This window comes from Geotrypetes seraphini, chromosome 10, assembly GCF_902459505.1.
Source record: "Geotrypetes seraphini chromosome 10, aGeoSer1.1, whole genome shotgun sequence".
NCBI classification, from domain to species: domain Eukaryota; kingdom Metazoa; phylum Chordata; class Amphibia; order Gymnophiona; family Dermophiidae; genus Geotrypetes; species Geotrypetes seraphini.
The window spans coordinates 46,867,910-46,886,624 of record NC_047093.1 but is presented as its reverse complement, the minus strand read 5'-3'; the positions used below and the strand labels follow the sequence as shown (position 1 = coordinate 46,886,624).

The window sequence follows — 18,715 nt, the reverse complement described above, 5'->3', positions numbered from 1 at the left end:
AAGAAACCCTGCCTTGCTAAATACAATTCAGACGTATGGTGCTAGATGCCCAAAGTCGGCAGTGATAAAATGTCCATTCTCAAAAAATATGTCTAGAATATATATACTGTATATATATATATATTTTGAAAATTATCTATCTGCACGTCCAAGGCAATTGATCGTCCAGACTACCAGTACATCTATCTTTATACTATATTTTTGACCAAATATTTATCTAAGTCCCAAACGCCCAGAACAAGACCATTTGGATGTGGGAGGGGCCAGCATTGTGATGGACTGCTCACCCAGACAAGGCAACAGAGCAGTGGGGCACCTTGCAGGGCACTGCTGTGCACTTCACAAAAAGGGTGCCACATAAACATCTCACCAGAACCCCCTTATAGTATATGGTGAGCACCCATTACACCCCAAAAAACCCACTATACCCACCTGTCAACAACCCCAATAGCCTTTACAACTGCAGGTGGCACCTATATGGCAGTACAGTTAGGTTTGGGTTTTTTTTTTGGTGGGTTTACATTTTCCACCATGAATGTTGTAGTTAGAGTGGCTTATGGGCCTGGGTCCTCCTCTCTATGGTTCACTAGCCCCCCCCCCTCCTCCTGGTTACTTAAGATACCTGCATGCTGCATTCAGCTCTACTAGAGTTTCCTATAGCAGATGCTGATGTTCCGGAGACAGGTATGTACGTTTTTATTCTGGATATCTTTTTTGGCACTTATACCTGCTTTTACATGGTCTAACTCACAATGTATATGTTTTGTCTAGGAAGTCTTGTGAAACCTTCGATTATCCCTGCAGGATAGATATTTTATTTATTTAAAACCCCTTTAGCCCGCATATCAAACATCTATGCGGGTAACAGCAGCATCTACACAATTAAAACAAAACATAACAATACACAATAAAAACAACAGGCAGCCAGAACCCAAAACCTATGCCTAGAGCAATTAGTAGCAAATAGCTACCACTTTATACTTGGAAAAGCTAGTCGGAAAAAGTATATCTTCAGTCTTTTCCTAAATACCAGGAAGTCAGAGATTAGATGAATGGAATCTGTAAATGTTTTTATGGGATTTGTCTTTCCATATTGTTGGATGAATTTGAAAAAAGGTTTTAATGATGTGACTGTTAATGTTTTATTGTGTTTGTTCTGTAGAAACATGTTTTAGTATTTTTAATATGCATGCATGTAATTTTGAAAACCGCATATTATTTTAAATAATTAATTAACATAGGTCCGGCCACTTGGAACATTCTAGATCAATTAACAATTTTATTAACCAAGCGTAGCGGAGAGACAACCAATAGGTCCCTAAATTGTGATCTTAAAGGCCGACATGGTACATAACCCTGCAGCAAGGAAGAAATTACCCTTGGCAGCAACTCATGAACAGATTTGAAAACCAAAGTCAATATTTTGAATTGCATTCTCCATATAACTGGCAACCAATGGAGTTCCGCAAGTACCGATGTGACATGTGACATGTGAATTGCGAGGCAGTCTAGCAATTATCCTAGCAGCAATATTCTGTGCCACTTGTAGAACTCTTAATGAGTTTTTTTGGCAAAAACCACAAAAAAGAGAGTTACAGTAGTCTAAGTGCGGCAAAACATAGCTTTGCATAACCAATCTGATATTCGCAGATGACAGCAAATCATGTAGTTTCAGGATCAACCTGATCTTATAAAATACAGTTTTAACTACTGAAGAAATATGACTACAAAAATTCTGCAAAGTATCCAGTCACCCCAAGACTTTTAATCTCTTGCTTAAGCTGAATGATAATCCCTGTGTACACAAAATTCTGTGGGGCTCCTTTAACGCCAGCAGACGAAAGCCATATAATTTTTGTCTTTGTGACATTTAGACTTAGGCAATTTGCCATCATCCACAGTTTGATTTCATCCATATAGGGCTCCTTTTACGAAGGTGCACTAGGGCCTTAACGCGCGCTATTGTGCGCATTAAATTCCCGAGCGCTCTAGCAGCTACCACCTCCTTTTCAGCAGGCAGTAGATTTTCAGCTACCGTGCGCTATGGCGCATGGTAATTTTGTGCGTGCGCTAAAAACCCTAGCCCACCTTCGTAAAAGGAGCCCGTAGTGTGACAGCATTCAAAAACCCTGCAATCTGTCTGCAGGAAACTAAAAAAAAAAAAAAAAAATTGCATATCATCTGCATAAATTCAATATTGTAACTGTCTTTTAGGTCAGTGGTTCCCAACCCTGTCCTGGAGGAACACCAGGCCAATCGGGTTTTCAGGCTAGCCCTAATGAATATGCATGAAGCAAATTTGCATGCCTATCACTTCCATCATATGCAAATCTCTCTCATGCATATTCATTAGGGCTAGCCTGAAAACCCGATTGGCCTGGTGTTCCTCCAGGACAGGGTTGGGAATCACTGTTTTAGGTCATGCAAGTGCTGAGTTGGGTGAGTTTTTAGACGTGTTTAAGTTTCGATTATGAGCCCCATAATGTCTACAATGATACCCAGATATTAAATCCAATCATATGTCTTATCTTTTGAGGTCAATACTCGGCAGCATGAAGAATATATCATTTTTAAATGTCTGTTACAATTGTTTTCATAGTCTATGGCAGGGGTCTCAAAGTACCTCCTCGAGGGCCGCAATCCAGTCGGGTTTTCAGGATTTCCCTATTGAATATGCATGAGATCTATTAGCATACACTGCTTTCATTGTATGCTAATAGATCTCATGCATATTCATTGGGGAAATCCTGAAAACCCAACTGGATTCCGGCCCTTGAGGAGGGACTTTGAGACCCCTGGTCTATGGAGTATTTTAAAAAATATATTATAGTGGCTGATAGAACTTTAAAGTATTTTTGAAATCAGTTGCCTTTTGGTCACAGTTTGTTTATTCACTCCGAGTGGTTAATGTGAAATGTCTAACATAGCTTACTTTTGAACTGCATTATTATACAGACATCTTTAGGTAAAACTACTGTTTCAAAATTATGGGCCTGTTTTACAAAGCCTCATGGCAACAGCCCCAAAGCCCCTTAAATCTCTATGGGCTTCAGGGCCGTTACCGCATTGCATCCGCTAGCGCAGCTTTGTAAAACAAGTCATATGTTTCCAGGTTAGATGCTCTTTATTCACCTGTTTAGCCTTCTTTTGTGCATTCTCATTATTTATGCTTAAATTCATTAAGACCCCTGAGGAAGGCGTGTTATCCGAAACACGGACCGTGTCGGGTCCCTTGGTTGGCTATTAAAAGAAAAGAAAAAAGAAGCAAGCGGTATAAGAAGATTATTATAACAACTTGAGTGATATTGGAGTAGAGAAGTGATAATCTAGGTGCTAACATTTACACCAGGGGTAGGGAACTCCGGTCCTCGAGAGACGTATTCCAGTCGGGTTTTCAGGATTTCCCCAATGAATATGCATTGAAAGCAGTGCATGCAAATAGATCTCATGCATATTCATTGGGGAAATCCTGAAAACCCGACTGGAATACGGCTCTTGAGGACCGGAGTTCCCTACCCCTGATTTACACCCATGGAGCAAGGGACTTAGGCAAAGCTCCTCTTACGCACGTAGGCCCGGATTCTCAAAACGGCACCGTTCGGAAGGTGCCAGTAGGCACCCAAACCGTGCCTAAGTTAAGTGTTATAATTGTCTATTAATGGTGTGGTAATTGACCGCACTGTTAAAACAATTAAAATCTTATTAAGGAAAAAAAAAAAAAAAGTAGGCACCAAGAGGCACCTAGAAAAAAAGGCATCTGAGTCGCATCTATGCAGATGCTTACTGGAGCCGAACGTCAAAAGAGGCATGGTTAAGGGTGGGGTTACTGTTCAGTGCCACTAAGTGTGATTCTGCATCAAAGACAGGTGCCGGAAATGTAGTTCTGTAAAAACCTTGCCTACTTTTCTGGCACCTATCTTCGACACAGGCCGTGATTCTCAAAATTTCACACTAGTCACAAAGAACGTGCACTATTTGCAGAGAGGGGTGCACATGCGGTGGCAAAGGGCAGGGCAGTGCATGCAGTCCATCCTGGGGGTGGGCAGTAAGGCAGTGCACGGAGAAGCCACAGGGCTCAGTCCCCATTGGCCCCCTGCCCCACTCTGATGGCAGCTTTCTTTTCTGGGGCAGGGGACCGGCAGCGTCAACAGTTGTGCACACACATACTGCAGCCAGGCGACCACTCCAAGTACCCTCCCACTGTCTTGAGGGGGGGGGGGATGATGTGCATGGAGGAAGGGGGTGCTCCATCCTGAGTGGCAACCAAGCCAGGTGTGAAACATCATGTATGCTTGAATAGTGCACATGTGCACACCCTAAAGGAAAAGAGTGCACATTCTAACACAGCTAGCCCTCTTTGCAAACATCGCACACTCTTTAGGACTAGAGTGTACATTTTCTAAAACGGTGCACTCTTTTGGTAAAGCATGCGCTCTTTCGAAAAGAATGCTTACCTGGACATCGCTTCCATGCAACAAAAATGTCAGAAATCCTCTAGCATAAGGGACATTGCCAGAAACGACAAAAGAACCAACATAATATGAAACCAAAATTTCATCACTGTGCAGAGTAAGAGAGGAAATGAAATGTCCTCTTGAAGTATTAGAAAGGGTTAATGCCCTGAAATGGTGAGTCTTTTAGGAATAACAACATTTGCATGCTCTTGGTCCATGCAGATAATCACTCTGTAGATCAGAAAGATCCTTGAAGTTCTTTGTACTAGAGAACCGCTGAACAGCTTTTAATCCTCTACCACAGAGAACTCGAGCTGCCTGTGATACCCTGAAGGACTGTATCCTAGTACAGGTAGTACCTCGGAATCCAAATGCCCCAGAACTCAAACAATTTGGAATGCGAAGTATTTTTTTAAATTAAATTTTGCCCCGGAATCCAAATGCTGCTTTGGAATCCGAACGTACGGGAGCTGCAAGCGTTGCTCAGCCCAAAGCTTCCCTCTGACGCAGCTTCCTGTTTCCGCCTGGGCGGTTTGCGTCAGAGGGAAGCTGTTGTAGTCTTGTGAGACCATGGGAACTCACAGCATGGCTCTGCACGGGGCAGGAGTGTAGGAAGATCGCTCCTGCCCCGCGTCACTGCTAGACCACCAGGTAAGATCCATGCTCCAATCGCCCCCACGCCACCTCCGATCGCCCCCCGCCACCTCCAATCGCCCCCGCCACCTCTGATCGCCTCCCTCCACCTCTGATTGCCCCCCCCCAACTGCCTCTGTACGCCTCCCTTCGCCTCTGATTGCCCCCCCCCTGCTGCCTCTAATCGCCTCCCACCAAGTCCCGGGGCTGTTTTTATCGATGCCAACGAGCAGGAAAAACCCGCGGATAATTGAAACCGCGAATAGGGAGGGGGAAATGTAGTTCATTCCAGCCCTGCTGTGTTGATGGTTTGTTTAAAGCTTGATAAATTTGAACGTTATAGTGAATTTATTAATTTTTTTTGATTATTGAGTTTGTACTAATTTTTAAAGGTATACAAACCAATGTCTGTATTAATTATGTTTTGTCCTTCATCTGAAAATAAATATTTCTTTATGAACTTTTCCGCCCGGGGCTTGTTCAACTTCTTTTTTAACCCAACTGCACTAGATGCCTTGATTAAATCTCCTGGCAAAAAAATTCCACAGATATTTATATGTAGCAATAACAGAGTATCTATATATAATCTTGGACCCTGCCTTGCTAAATACTTTGTGAATCTCCTTAGAGTGTGTATGTAAGGGGGGTAGGGGGGGTTCCATGTGCTTCCTGTTTATCATATGTAGTCCAAACTCAGCTCTTTGCTGCTAGGCTGGATCTATATAAAGAACTCTAATAGGATTTTGCAAACTAGGGGTTTTTTTTTTTTAGAATTTTTTTCTTTTGGAAGTTCCATCAGAAGACAAACATGAAAGATCGACTACATTCAGAACTTTTGTTTATTGTTGTGGCTAGTTTACGAGAAAACGGTGGTTAAACTCATGGGGATTGGGATTGCAGTCCATCCAGCTGTAATTTCCTCTAATCCTGATGTGTGTCTTTATATTCTTGTTTAGGGAGGAGGAGTGTGCTGCTTTGCTGGTACAACTTTCCAGTACAAATGGATTTGTACTAAGTTCCCTGTGATGATTTAATTGCATTTCCCTTTGCAGTAATCTAGGCGAGAGGTGATAAGAGCGGGGATAAGGGTTTTAGAGTGTGCTCAGAAAGGAAAAGTCAGATTTTGGAGATACTACAGAGGAATAAATGGCAGGCTTTAGCGGTCTGGTGGATTTGTGTAGAGAAAGAGAGAGAAAGGAGTCAACGATGATCCCGAAGTTGCGAGCTGACGATTCGTTATATACAGAAATAGAGAATGGCGGAAGAGGAGAAATGGGTTTAGGAGGACAGATAAGAAGCTTGGTCTTGGACATGTTCAGTTTTAAATGGTAGTGATACATCCAGGCAGCAATGTCAGAGAGACAGGCTGAGACTTGGGCCTGGATCCGTGTAGAAATTTCTGGAGTAGAGAGCGAGATTTGGGAGTGATCAGCATAAAAGTGATATTGAAAACCATGGTAGCAGATCAGAGCATCAAAGGAATGAGTATAGATGGAAAAAAGAACAGGTCCCGAGACAGAACTCCAAGGTATGCTGACTGACAGTGGGATAGCAGTAAAGGAGGACCCACCAGAACATACACTAAAAGTGTGATGGGAGAGATAAGAAACAAACCAAGAAATAACAGAGTCCTGAAATCCAAGTGGGGGCAGTGTATCAAAGAGTAGGTGGTGATCAACAGTGTCAAAAGCAGCAGTTAGATCAAGAAAGATGAGGATAGAATAGAGGCCTTTGGATTTGGCCAAGAACAGGTCATTGGAGACTTTATAAAGGGCAATTTTTGTAGAATGTAGAGGGCAAAAGCCTGATTGAAGTGAGTCAAGAATAGCTTGAGATAAAAGATTGTAAGCCTGCCAGACCAGATACAGAAAATACCTAAAGAACATAATTACTATTCAGTATATTGTAAACTGCAAAGTTATGGATGGAATGTCCATATTGCCATTTGCATGGATAGTAATGTTGAAAATCTGTCTCGGTGTAAATGAATTTCTTATTTATTTATACTTAATTGGTCCACGGACCACTGACATTGACGATAAAATTTGTCTGGGGAGATTTATGTATATATTTGTTTTTATAAAAATACAGTATTTGTAGATCTCTGTTTTTGTCACACATCATTCAATGTGGCAAACAATGTTTATAGGAACAATAATACAAGATATAAAACAATGAACAAAAAAAGGGTCACCTGGGGCCTCTTGAGTCTCAGACTAGGATTTTAGCAGCAGCTGGATCTATTAGGATTAGGAACCATTTGCTTCTTCATAAGCCATTGGAAGATTTGGAGAATTAAATTAGAGTTAAAAATTGAGATATTTGGAATTCCCCTATTAGTCGTCGATTGTCATCTGACATTGGAGATTTGTATTTTACAAAAATAACCCTTTATTCTAGAATGAATTGGCACCTTCTTCTTACATGAAATGACAAGATAGTGCAAGGTATGCAAAAGGTTTTACACTTCTCCCTCCGTATTCGAGGTTTCAGCACTTGAATTCGCTTATTTGAGAATTTTTCACATGCTGACTCCTCCCCACCAAATGACATCATGAATAAAGTACCTGTACTGTACTGTACCAATAAAAAAAGTTTAGCGCTTACCAGCATTCACTCAGAAAATCGCTGCTTCAATGCTTTCACCCTCAAAATCGCTGTTTCAAATCTTTCACCCTCAAAATTGCTGCTTCCCAGCATGCACAGAGAAAATCGCTGCTTGCCTGCTATCAACCTGATAATCACTGCTTGCCTGCTATCAGTTACTCGCGATTTCAATAGTAAAAACGGTGGTTGTTACAAAAAATCGCGACTAACATATAAGTTATTCACGGTTTTTTTCGTATTCGTAGCTATGCTCCGCTTGTAATCACTGCAAATACAGAGGGAGGAGTGTAATTTTTTTAGCTCTGTCCTTTTACAAAATGTATTGTTTTATAGTTTCTATTGAACACATTTTCTGTTTTATAGATTTCATGTAAATTTGCCCTAATGCATAAGTGCCAAAACCTAGCTAAGTTATATTCTAAAAAGTTTGGTAAGTCTTATTAACAAAGATTTGTATTTTCAAAATGCGTCAGATGAAGCTTGTGTTCTCCTACAAAGGTCCTTTCCACTGTTATGTACTGAAAAGGCTGCAACATCGGTAACTCTGTACTTTGCATGATCAAGAGATTTGCCTTCATGGAATGAAAAGTCTGAATAGGAAGACTGAAATTCTGTTCTTAAAAGCCTGAGCATTAGGACACAAGTTTTGAATTTTATTCTTTGGGCCCTTTGGTAACCAGTGGAGTGCCTTTAGTCTGGGTGTGATATGATTATTGAGAGGACACCTGACATCAAGTAGGTAGTAACATTTTATGCAAGTTGCATACCCTGTACTAAATAAGCTGGGAACCCCATCAACGGGGGGATAATATGTATTTCATCTATCAAACTAAACACAATGTTGCTTTCACTTGGTCTTTAATAATGAGATTCTGATCCGAATGCACCCTCAGATTATGCAACACAGGGGAGATCTGCTGCCGAAACTCCTGTGTAAAACTGGTTGGGGACTTTATATAGCCTGAATAGATGTCTAAACCCAAAGTAATTCAATTTTGCACAAGTTCAAAATACTCAGTTACCCAGACAAATCTTCTGACTATGGGCTTAAAATAGGTTCCTGTTTGGACTTGAGGTCTGCACAGGAACGGGGATTGTGGGAATCCCGCGGGACCCACAGGGGTGCCGCGGGAATCCCCCCTAACCCACGGGACTTCCACGGGGACACCCCTCTGGCCCACGGGACTCCCACGGGGACCCCCCTCTAGCCAACGGGACTCCCACGGGGATGGAAGGCTTTGGAAGCAGGGTTCGTCCATATAATATAATGGACACGTCAGCCTTAGTAAAAGAGGAGGTTTATAAGTTAATTACCTGAACAGAAAACAAAAAAAGGGTTCCACCAAAGAGATTCCACAAGGAAAACAGCAGCACAAACACAAAAGAAACTGTGGAATTGATGATCCTGTCAGAAGTAATTGCTGCTTTTTATGGGGGCGGGGTGGGGATGGAGGTAATTCCTTGCGGGGATGGAGAGGATCTTGACAGGGACGGGTGAGGACAGAGAGGATCCTGGTGGGGACGAGCGGGGATGGGTGGGATTTCTGTCCCTGCGCAACTCTAGTTTGGACTTGTCACATAGGTTTCCTGTCCTTTCATATGTTTAGTGGCTGAATATTGCCTCTTGGATATAAAAGTTATCCCTGGATTCTGTATAGGTTGCCTAAAGTCAGGGGCACATTTTGGGGCATGGGTCACAGATCCATGTGCAAACTAATTAGCTGACTAGGTGATAACTATTGGTGTTAACAAACTCTTCATTGGCAGTGATTAGAAGTGTAGATCTGTCCGACATCCTATAACATATGTGCCCAGATTTCATAGTGCACGATGCCAAGGGGGTGTGGCTGTAGGAGAGGTATGGGTAGGTCAGAGGCATTCCCAGAATTTAGGCACAATGTTACAGAATACCTGCACTTGCCCACATAACCGACAGCAGTTGGATGCAAATATTTACACCAGGTCTTTGGCAGATGTAAATGCTCATGCCGAAAGTTAGGCCCAGAGGCCCAGATTCTATATAGATGCCTAAAGTGAGGAGACCTAACCGATTTAGTGTAATAGGCACTGATAATAAGCTTAATTGGCTCAATAATTGGCTTAAATTAAAACTAATTGCTAGATAGGTGCCTACTGATTTGGGATGGGTGCCTACCAGAAAGTGGGCATAGTTAAGGGCAGATCATAGGTGTAGTTAGGGTGAGAGGCACCCGGGGCGATGGTGCCCCTCCCCCACCCCATCCCACTCCTTCCCCACCCCCTCCTGCCACACGTGTGCCCCCTTCCATTCCTCTGCACAAGCCCAATCTGCAGCTTGCGCCAGCATTGGCTCTTCCTCTGGTGCCACCTCCTAGGTGCGGTTCCAGGAAGTGATGTCAGAGGAAGAGCCGATGCTGGTGCAAGGAACAGGTTGGGGGTGCTGCTCGTGCCAGCAATGTTAAAGAGGTATGGGGAAGGGAAGGGGCACGTGATAGAGGTGGGGGTGGGGGTGGGAAAGGAATGGGGGGGCAGAGAGGAGGACGGGTGCCAGCGCCCCCACTAGACAGCACTGGGGGCAGACCACCCCACCCCCTTGTTAAGCCGCTGTAGGCACCTAAAATGGACTTAGGCACTGGTATTTAGGGCAATAAAACCCTGGTATAAATAGGGGGCGCCTAAAATTCAGGCATCTACTGGCACGTAAGTCCATTTTAGGCGCTGCTATGTGCAATTCTATACACAGCGCCTAACTGAACATTGACGGCCGCTATGCACTAAACTAAATTAAACTAAACTAAACCTTAAGTTTATATACCGCATCATCTCCACGGTTGTTGTGGAGTTCGGCATGGTTTACAAGAACTTAAAATATAGGAAGAGAAGGAAAATAAAGGTTTACATGAACTTATATATAGAAGAGAAGAGTAAGGGGGGATAGAATTACATTTTAGTGAAAAGCCAGGTTTTCAGTTGCTTGCGGAATAATTGAAGGGAGCCCAGGTTCCGTAGCGGGGTAGTAAGGTCGTTCCAAAGACCTGTGATTCTGAAGAGAAGGGATTTTCCATTTGCCTGCATAGCGAATACCGTGTAGAGAGGGGAAGGATAGTTTATACCTTTGGGCGGGTCTGGTAGAGTCAGGACTCGAGGAGTTATAAGATAGTGGGATTAAGGGAGGAAGGATGCCGTGAGTGATCTTAAAAGCCAGGCAGGGCATTTGAAATGGATTCTGGAAATCACTGGGAGCCCGTGAAGTTTGGCTAGTAACATCGTGCCTATATTCTGGGAATGCCTCTGACCTACTCATACCTCTCCTACAGCCACACCCCCTTGGCATCGTGCACTATGAAATCTGGGCACAATCTGGGCACTGCCAATGAAGAGTTTGTTAACACCAATGGTTATCACCTAGTCAGCTAATTAGTTTGCACATGGATCTGTGACCCATGCCCCAAAATGTGCCCCTGAGTTTAGGCGACCTATACAGAATCCAGGGATAACTTTTATATCCAAGAGGCAATATTCAGCCACTAAACATATGGAAGGACAGGAAACCTATGTGACAAGTCCAAAGAGGAACCTATTTTAAGCCAGTGGCGTACCTAGGGTATGTGGCACCCGGGGCCCATCATTTTTTGACACCCCCCCCCCCCCTCATGTAAAATTTTTTTTTTTTTTTTTTTGCAATAACCATGAAATGGAATAAATGGTCAGAATAGAAACAGGCAGTGAAAATTTTCTTTTTTTTTTTTTTCCAAAGTATTTTTATTGAGAATGGCAAAAGGTCCAGACAAGCAACCATGGTCTGTACAGAAACTTATACATTATCAAAAAGAACACAGAATGAGAGTAACAGCAACAACAAGCATGAACAAGCCTCTCCCAAGAGAAAATTGCCAATGAGAGGCATAGCAATACACAACAAAAGGCCAAAACTTGGGGCAAGCAAACAAATCCCACCCCAGAACCCACAAGAATAATAAGCCGGACTAGACCCTCAGCCATATTTTATAATGAAAAAAAACCCCCACAAGCAACAACACCCAGACCGCTCACCAGACACACCAATCCGCACAACAAGCACCCAAGAAACACCCAGCCACCACCCAGACAAAACTACCAGACACACCTACCCCACCAAGCCCAGACCCAACCCCCCCTCCCCAGAGAGTGCAAGCGCAAAGTGGACCGTGAAAAGGGCAGCTGCAGAAGTGGAAAGCCCCAGATAAGTAGGTTAGCTAAAGAAAGCCCACAGATAGAAGAAATCAGGATAACAGAAGTTCCAACAAATGCTCCCACAGAAAATTTTCTTTTATTGAACCTCATTTATGTAACCATTATTCCAAACATAACATAACATAAATTATGTCTGAATTGTCATGACATCAGAAGTACATATGGAGTAGTTGCAGGTGATGCTTGGGACAGTTCTGATTATGTTAGTTTGGTTTTATGTGTTTTTTTAATAGAAGGGTTTTTATTTCTTTTTTTAAGGTTTTGTAGTTTGTGGTCGAGGTCAATAGGTTGTAGAGTTGGGGGTCAAGTGTTGCAGCTCGAATGGCTAGGAGGTTGTCGAACAGTTTTTTTCTTTTGACGTTTTTCGTTGGAGGGTGTGTGAATGGTGCGTGAGTTCTCCTATGTCTGTTTGAAGTGGATTGAATTATTTAGCTGAAGAAATTAGTTACCCCCCCCCCATTCCACACACATTAATTCTCTTCCATTTTTGTTCCCATTATAAAAAAACACTGATAAGTTCCCAGGAAAAAAATACATTAAAATAAGAAGTGAAAACAAAGGCCCCTACAGATGAGAACATAACATAAGAATAGCCTAACTGGGTCACACCAATGGTCCATCATGCCCAGTAGTCCATTCTCATGGTAGCCAATAGTGCTGCCCGATTCAGAGAAAAATATTTCATTCGATCCGATTCACCCTGTTGAATCGATTTTTCGATTAGATTCACTGTTAATGACACCGCTTTTTAAGTTTAAACAAAGTATAACAATAAATTTCACAACAACAATAAATTTCACAAAGTACTTAAAAAAAAAAAATCACATTTTTCCATTAAAGCAGTTCTGGAGACATTTGCTTGAACAGTCTTTTTTCCCAGTCCATAAGCAAGCAATATGAAAAAGATTTCCTTAATTATCTACTCAAACATTTTTGCTATTTACTTTCATTGTACCTATACTATTATTCAGTAGAAAAAATGGACTTAACTGTGCAGGAAATGAATCTCCTCATACACCCACCATATAGTGCAAAAATGTGTAAAGGTCTGTTTTTTTTCTTTCGATCACTACATAGCCTAATGCCACACAAGCAGCGCTGTTACAAACATATTCTGAAGGTCAATGCTAAGGTTGACAAAGTTTCCTTCCTTGGACCAGAAGGAGATACTGACAAACCACTGGAAGAGATTCTAAAACAACTACCCAGAAATAACACCCAAAGACCCACTCAGTGTGTGAACCAGTTGAGTGGAGTGGACTAACTGGGGGTGGAAATGGGCCCAGAGTTTGCTCAGCAGAATTTCCCAGACTACCTCTTCCTCTCAACACACTGACATGCTACCACCACCACCAACACTAGGAACACCTCACCGAGTATGCCAGCAATGCTTATAAACTTTATAAAACACATTATTATATTTTCTTATAAAGCATATATTTTAACTGAACTCAGCCTTGCCATTCACAAAAATAGAAAAGTTCCCATTTCAAGCTGTCTCATGTACACTTTTCAAATCTAACATATTGTAATCACAAAACAGAAAATAAAATTATTTTTTCTACCTTTTGTTCTCTGATCAATATTCAAATCTTGTTGGTCCCAGGCTCTTGTTGTCTTGCTTGCCAGGGTCTCCTTTCTCCGTGCTAACCATCCGTCTGCCATCTCTGTTCTCCCCTTCCGTTTCCCTTCCCTCTCCCGGAGATCTGGCATCTTTCCTTTTTTTTGTCTCCATCCACAGATTCACCTTTTCTCAACTCCCCACCACCCCAGGATCCACCATCTCTCCCTTTCTGTTCCCAACTATCCTCCTATCCAGTATCTCTATCCCCCCTCCACACCATCCCCTGTTTCCAAGTTCTCTCCCTTTCTGTTCCTTCCCTCCCTAAATCCCATTATGCACCATCTCTCTCCCACTCCTCTGTTTTTAGACCCATTATTTCTAACCCCCAAAGTCTGGCATATGCATGTATCTTTGAACCCCCCCTTCCCTCTCTCCCTCTGTGTACTTTTACACCAGGACCCCCCTCCCCCGAAGGTCTGTCCCCCCTCCGAAGGGCTACACCCCCCCCCTGAAGACCTGCACCCCCCGAAGGACTTTACCTCCCACCCGAAGGTCTGTCCCCCTCTGAAGGCCTAAACCCCACCCCTGAAGGACTGCACCCCCCCCCGAAGGCCTGCACTCCCTTGAAGGTCTGCACCCCCCCGAAGGCCTGTCCCCCCCCTGAAGGCCTGTCCCACCCCCTTGTAGGCCTGTCCCCCCTTTAAGGCCTGCCTGCCTGCCTTTCCCCCCCCTTGAAGGCCTGTCTCCCCCTTGAAGGCCTGCCCCCCCCTTGAAGGCCTGCACCCCCCCTTGAAGGCCTGTCCCCCCCCTTGTAGGCCTGTCCCCCCCTTGTAGGCCTGTCCCCCCCCCCTTGTAGGCCTGTCCCCCCCCCCCTTGTAGGCCTGCCTGCCTTTCCCCCCTTGAAGGTCTGCACCCCCCCGAAGGCCTGTCCCCCCCCTTGAAGGCCTGTCCCACCCCCTTGTAGGCCTGTCCCCCCTTTAAGGCCTGCCTGCCTGCCTTTCCCCCCCTTGAAGGCCTGTCTCCCCCTTGAAGGCCTGCACCCCCCTTGAAGGCCTGCACCCCCCCTTGAAGGCCTGCACCCCCCCTTGAAGGCCTGTCCCCCCCCTTGTAGGCCTGTCCCCCCCCTTGTAGGCCTGTCCCCCCCCCTTGTAGGCCTGTCCCCCCCTTGAAGGCCTGCCTGCCTTTCCCCCCTTGAAGGCCTGCACCCCCTTGAAGGTCTGCACCCCCCCAAAGGCCTACACCCCCCCCCGAAGGTCTGCACCCCCCTGAAGGCCTGCCTGCCCCCCTTGAAGGCCTGCACCCCTTGAATGTCTGCACCCCCCCCCCGAAGGCCTGTCCCCCCTTGAAGGCCTGCCTGCCTGCCTGTCACCCCCTCCCCCTTGAATGCCTGCTTGCCTGCCCGCCCGCCCCACCCTGAAGGCCTGATGCCCCGACCCACCCCGAAGGACCGCTCGCCCCCCTGGCCTCCCCGCACCACCTATGAACAGCCGCAGCAGGATCGCGAAGTCAGCGTCGGGTACCAGCCCTAAGGGGGTGTTCCCGGCCTTGCCGTTCAGTCCCCCGCCACCCCCGAAGGACCGCTCGCCCCCCTGGCCTCCCCGCACCACCTATGAACAGCCGCAGCAGGATCGCGAAGTCAGCGTCAGCGATCCCTGCTGCTTCCTGCGCCACGGTCCCGCCCCTCCTCTGACGTCAGAGGAGGGGCGGGATCGCGTCGTAGGAAGCAGCGCAGGGATGCTGACGCTGACTTCGCGATCCTGCTGCGGCTGTTCATAGGTGGTGCGGGGAGGCCAGGGGGGCGAGCGGTCCTTCGGGGGTGGCGGGGGACTGAACGGCAAGGCCGGGAACACCCCCTTAGGGCTGGTACCCGGGGCGGCCCGCCCCCCCCGCCCCCCCCTAGGTACGCCACTGTTTTAAGCCCATATTCAGAAGATTTGTCTGGGTAACTGAGTATTTTGAATTCTGTAAAGATTGTTTCATGTAGACTGTCCTTTACGGAATACACTTCTCCCTCTGTATTCGCGGTTTCAGCAATCGCAGTTTCAATTATTTGCACTTTTTAGCTTGCTGGCTGCTTCCCCCAAATTACGTCAGCTTGCATAGAGAAATCGACGATTCCAAGCGATTACAGAGAAAAAAAATCGCCGATTCCCGGCACCTTCATCACCGTGTTTTGCCTCTCCTTCAGGAACAGGCTAGGCCTCCCACCCTGTTGTTCGTGGTTTCACCATATTCACGATGGCTTTTAATAGAAAACAGCGAATAACATATGAACAACTTATTTGCATTTTTTCTGTATTCGCAAGTCTGTTAATCCCCTATCACCGCGAATACGGAGGGAGAAGTGTACTAGCTTAGCGTTCATTATTTTGGTGTCTATCTTCAGGTACCATTTACAGAATCTTGCCCCATAAGACTAAGGGATGCCACTCGTAACTTCCCAAATCCCATCCCATTTTCAGATGGGATTTATAGGATAGGATTTATGGGCCTGCCATGGGCATTGCTTGAATAATCAGAATATATATTAAAAAAAATAAATAAATAAAGTAAAGTGCTTTTGAATATTGAAATCGTTACCACCAAGACAGCCATGTAAAGAACTTTTCGCTGGGGTAACGTAAGCCCTCCTTCAATCAAACCGCGCTGATCTCCCAATAACAGGAAACCATAGTCCCAGGGCACAGCGCGTTGGATAAGGCGTTCCAAAAATGGAAGAACTTGCAGCCACAAGGCGGAGGCATTGGCTGTTGTGCCTTGCTTTTATCTGCTTCCCCTCTTTGGTTGTATGTTCCCTTTGCAATTGCTAATAAAGATATATATATATAAAAAAACAGAAATCATTACAGCTGGCAAGTGAGATGTATCCTAGGCAGTGTGGACAGAAATAACTAACAGACTTCTTGGTTCAGCTGATGTTTTCTTCCTGTTATTTACTACATTAGTTGGAGCAGGGATGTGATCACATCACTCTAGAGGCTGTGCCATACGTTCCCAGGATCGTGTACCCATACTCTCATTGACATCCAGCCAGGAGTTTGCAAGGAGGAAAATATTTCTGCATGCCAACATCTTTTCAGATCTGCTTAGTGTTCACAAGAAACGGTTTTTGGATGGTTCAGCAGAAGTGTAACGCTTTGCAAAAGTTCTGTCTGGATTGTTTCTGAGAGTTCACATATTTTGCTCAATTGCTTCTCCTGTTTGTATGGACCCCCTGATGCAGGCGTTATTTGCTGAAACACGGCTCGTGTCGGGTCATCTAGTAAAGTGAACTGTGCTATCCCAGTCTGCGAGGCCCTTGGTGCTGCTTTATGTCCAATGCTATTTTTAGTGCCAGGTCTTAGCATGCATATTACCGTATTTTCGCGGATATAACGCGCACCTGTGTAAAACGCGCACAGGGGTATAGCGCGCAGAAATCACGATGATATGTACCAAAACTTTTCTATACCGCGCTCAGGCATATAACGCGCATGATGCCCGACGCTCCTTTCGCCCGCCCTGACTTTCCGTGCGCTGTCCCGACTCTCCGTTCACCCCCCTGACTTCCGTGCACTGCCCTGACTTTCCGTGCGCTGTCCCGACTCTCCGTTCACCCCCCCCTGACTTTCCGTGCACTGTCCCCCCTTGAAGTCCTGTCCCCCTTGAAGGTCTGTCCCCATTCTGAAAGCCTGATGCCCCCCCCCCCGACGTCCGATACATCCCCCCCCCCGGCAGGACCACTCGCACCCTCACCCCGAAGGACCGCCGACTCCCCAACAATATCGGGCCAGGAGGGAGCCCAAACCCTCCTGGCCACGGCGACCCCCTAACCCCACCCCGCACTACATTACGGGCAGGAGGGATCCCAGGCCCTCCTGCCCTCGACGCAAACCCCCTCCCCCCAACGACCGCCCCCCCCCAAGACCCTCCGCCCGTCCCCCAGCCGACCCGCGACCCCCCTGGCCGACCCCCACGACCCCCCCCACCCCCCTTCCGCGTACCTTTGGAAGTTGGCCGGACAGACGGGAGCCAAACCCGCCTGTCCGGCAGGCAGCCAACGAAGAAATGAGGCCGGATTGGCCCATCCGTCCTAAAGCTCCGCCTACTGGTGGGGCCTAAGGCGCGTGGGCCAATCAGAATAGGCCCTGGAGCCTTAGGTCCCACCTGGGGGCGCGGCCTGAGGCACATGGGCCAAACCCGACCATGTGTCTCAGGCCGCGCCCCCAGGTGGGACCTAAGGCTCCAGGGCCTATTCTGATTGGCCCACGCGCCTTAGGCCCCACCAGTAGGCGGAGCTTTAGGACGGATGGGCCAATCCGGCCTCATTTCTTCGTTGGCTGCCTGCCGGACAGGCGGGTTTGGCTCCCGTCTGTCCGGCCAACTTCCAAAGGTACGGGGAAGGGGGGTGGGGGGGTCGTGGGGGTCGGCCAGGGGGGTCGCGGGTCGGCTGGGGGGGCGGTCGGAGGTTCTTGGGGGCGGGCGGTCGTTGGAGGGAGGGGGGTTTGCGTCGAGGGCAGGAGGGCCTGGGATCCCTCCTGCCCGTAATGTAGTGCGGGGTGGGGTTAGGGGGTCGTCGTGGCCAGGAGGGTTTGGGCTCCCTTCTGGCCCAACTACACAAAGGTACGGGGAAGGCGGGTGGGGGTGTCGTGGGGGTCGGCCAGGGGGGTCGCGGGTCGGCTGGGGGACGGGCGGAGGTTCTTGGGGGGGGGCGGTCGTTGGGGGGAGGGGGTTTGCGTCGAGGGCAGGAGGGCCTGGGATCCCTCCTGCCCGTAATGTAGTGCGGGGTGGGGGTAGGGGGTCGCCGTGGCCAGGAGGGTTTGGGCTCCCTCCTGGCCCGATATTGTCGGGAAGTCGGCGGTCCTTCGGGGTGGGGGTGCGAGTGGTCCTGCCGGGGGGGGGGGGGGATGTATCGGACGTGGGGGAGTCGGCCGGGCAAGAGGGCTTGGGCTCCCTCTTGCTCCGATCGTGGATGCGGGTGCGGGTGGGAGCGCGTGCGAGCGGTCGTTCGGGGTGGGGGTGCGAGCGGTCCTGCTGGGGGGGTGAATCGGGCGTCGGGCGGGGTGGGAACTATGTTTAAAAACTTTTCTATACCGCGCTCAGGCATATAACGCGCGAGGGGTATGCGCGGTACGTAAAATCACGTATAACGCGCGCGTTATATCCGCGAAAATACGGTAATCTTTATTGCATTACATTAGAGATTTCTATTCCGCCATTGCCTTGCGGTTCAAGGTCGGATAACAAAAGAATTACAAAAAACCTA

The 18,715-nt window shown here is 46.9% G+C and overlaps 1 protein-coding gene across 9 annotated transcripts in view; it reads right to left on the bottom strand.

The window, feature by feature from the left end:
- Positions 1-18,715, bottom strand: part of MYOCD (myocardin) — a 157,723-nt gene that overhangs the window by 117,224 nt on the left and 21,784 nt on the right. For 4 of the 9 annotated variants that reach the window (XM_033962042.1, XM_033962039.1, XM_033962038.1 and 1 more), the window contains exon 2: positions 3,133-3,240. The exons of the other annotated variants lie outside the window; for them this stretch is intronic. The gene's annotated coding sequence lies outside the window, so the exon portion shown is untranslated. The remainder of the gene's footprint in view (positions 1-3,132; positions 3,241-18,715) is intronic. 9 annotated transcript variants of the gene reach the window in all.